The 2,887-nt window shown below is 54.9% G+C and overlaps 1 pseudogene across 1 annotated transcript; it reads right to left on the reverse strand.

The window, feature by feature from the left end:
• Nucleotides 1-298: 298 nt before the first annotated feature.
• On the reverse strand, nt 299-1,510 carry LOC309971088 (transcription factor E2F4-like; annotated as a pseudogene). The gene has a single exon. The product of its transcript is annotated as a transcription factor E2F4-like (transcript).
• Between the last annotated feature and the right edge of the window lie 1,377 nt (nt 1,511-2,887).

Raw genomic sequence — 2,887 nt, forward strand, 5'->3', positions numbered from 1 at the left:
CTGAACTCTGGGAGGGCGGGGGGAGGCTACCAGATAGGGGAAGTCCCCAAAAAAGGAGTGGCAAACACTTTGGTTCCACAGTGGAGCGGGCTAAGCCCCTTTCCCCTGCTCTCCCAGCACAGAACAGGTGTTGGTGCAGGAGTGGGACTTGTGGCCAGAACCGTGCAGTGAGGGAAGGCTGGGGAAGCCAGGAGTCTGCGGCTCTCAAGCTGTGTAGGGGTGGGGTTGGGGGAGGTCCCCAGGCAGCCCCCAGGTTAGACAGTCTGTGTCCCAGCCACAAAGGGCATGCCCCTGTCAGTCAGAGGTTGGGGACAGGCACATCAAAGAGGTCACAGATACCTTCACTCTCATCCAGGTTGTAGATGTAGTCGTGGTCTCCATGGGATGGAGAAAGGTGGAGGAGGGGTGCAAACACTTCTGAGGACATCAGCTCCTCCAGGAGCTCTGAGCTCATGCACTCTCGAGTGGGATCAAAGATTTCTGACAGCTCTTTGGGGAGCTCCAGAACACCTGTGGGGTCTGCCTTGATGGGCTCAAAGGAGGTAGAAGGGTTGGGTCCAGATGAACTGCTATTGCTGCTACTGCTGTCCAACAGGGCAGAGGACTGCAGCAGCCAGGTGTACAGTGCTGTCAGGCCCAGCGGGAGGGAGCTGCGCTCACCACTGTCCTTGCTATCGGTTCCAGGGCCACCACTCACTGTGATCTCAGCTGCTGGACCGGCCACCCCCTGGGCTTCGGTGCTGCCGGGAACAGGGTTCGGGGTGGTCACCTGGGGACTGCTTGGGCGTGAGGCATCCTGGGGCTGGGCCAGAGCAGGCTTGGGCAGAGGCGGAGGGGGAGAGACAGCAGGTGGGCTCTGGAGCAGATCTTCGGGTGGTGGCATAGGCACCGCCACGAGTGGTGAGCTCCATGCCTCCTAGTTCACCAGCAGCACCTCGATGGCGCCACTTACATTCTTCAGGTGAATCTGGTACTTCTTCTGCCCATTGAGGCCCTCTGGGATGGGCACCTCCAGGCTGGTGCCCGAGGGGGCCTGGATGGCATCTCCAGCAAAGCATCTGCAGATGTCCTCATGAGTCACATAGGCCAAGCAGCTGTTCTGCACATCCTCTGTGATGTTCTGGATGCTCTGCCGCACCCACACCTTGTGCTGGTCTGGTTCTTGCTCTTGCTGCTGCTCCTCCATCTCTGCCTTGAGCTCAATCAACTTGTCCTCAGTCTCTCGGGTATTGCAGCCAGGCCCCACGCCCTTCTACTGGATGCTATGCTTGGATTTTTTCTCCATCAGCCTGATACCTTCCAGCACATTAGTAATGTCATAAATCCGCCACTTCCGGCGAACAGCTAGGGTGTCAGCTGCCAGCTCGAGGTCAAGCACGCCGTCCTTTGCCTCCTGCAGAAGCGACACGAACTTGGTAGTGAGAAGTTCCAAACTCTTCTCGTGCCGGCTTGGGGTGCCCGGGGGCGGCAGTGCCTGTGGCCCAGCCTCCACCATAGCGCCCTCCCGCCACCTCCCCTCAGCCAGGCCAGGCCAGGCCGGCGCAGCCCAGGCATTCAGTTTTGAAAGACTTTCTTGGAGGTGTTTCTCATCCCCTTCCCTTTATTCTGACTCACCTATTGTAGCAGTTTCCCAGGGCTGTTGTAACAAACTGCCACAAACTAGGTAGCTGAAAACAAGAGAAACTTATTCTCACAGCTCTGGAGTCTGGAAGTCTGAAATCAAGGTGTCAGTGGAATTGGTTCCTTTTCGGAGGCTCTGAGGGAGAATCCGTTCCTTGCCTCTTCTTAATTTCTGATCTTTGCCCACAATCCTTGGGATTCCTTGGCTTGTAGACACATCATTCTACCCCACCTCCATTTTCACATGGCCTTCTCCCTTTGTGTCGATGTGTCTCTTCTCTTCTTATAAGAACACCAATCACAGCCTATGCCAGTATGACCTCATCTTAACTAATTATATCTGCAATGACCATATTTCCAAATAAGGCCACATTCTGAGGTACTGGGGGTTAAGACTTCAACATATCTTTTTTGGTGGGGAGACACAACTTAACCCATAATATCCCTCAAGATCCAAGTGAATGTGTGTTCCTTATCCAACTACCCCAATCCCCAGGGGCAGAATTAAATGTTCTTTCTTCAGGACTCCCACATATTTAACACACGCTTCTGCTTATTAGAGCATTTGACTCATTGACCACCATCGCTGGTTGAGTTAGGGGCCTCATCTCTTTGGTCCTCCCCACAGGGCCTAGTAAAGAGTCTGTGGGGAATCCTCTGTAAATGTAGGCCTGCGAAGCAGCCACCCTTCCCTGAGCCATCGTGCCGGGAACTGCACTGAACTTTTCAGGTATTAAGCCTCACAATGACCCTGTGAACTAGGTTTTTATACATTTTAATTCTTATTTGATAGAGAAGAACACTGGGATTTAGAGAGGTTAAGTAACTTAGCGTAGCCAGAATTATTGCCTCTAAAACCCTGAATGGGCGCCTTGAAGGCACCACGGGAAAAGCTTCCTAGTCCCATCCTCACCTTTCTCAATGTACCCCTGATCTAGCTAATTCAACTCTTCTCCCTCGAGAAAAACAAATCTGGAGACTCAGTCCTATTAATCCTGGGATCTGTTGCACGTTCCGGTCTACACTCTCGCTGTCCAAAGCGTTTTTCCTCCAGAAGCCGAACACAAAGCGGATCCACCCTGCGGACGAGAGCGCACAGGCCGCTTTTCCGGGGACCCCGCGTGAGGACCCGCGCTCTAATTGGTTGCGCGCGGCTGCCTACTCCCGCCCCGGGGCGGCTCCTGGCGCGGCGATTGGCCGGGCGACCGTGCGCTCAGAGACCGCAGCCCCTCTGCCCCCTCCCGGCCAGTTCCAGCTCGCCGCTGCT

This window comes from Leucopleurus acutus (assembly GCF_964270905.1).
Source record: "Leucopleurus acutus genome assembly, chromosome: 14".
NCBI classification, from domain to species: Eukaryota; Metazoa; Chordata; class Mammalia; order Artiodactyla; family Delphinidae; genus Leucopleurus; species Leucopleurus acutus.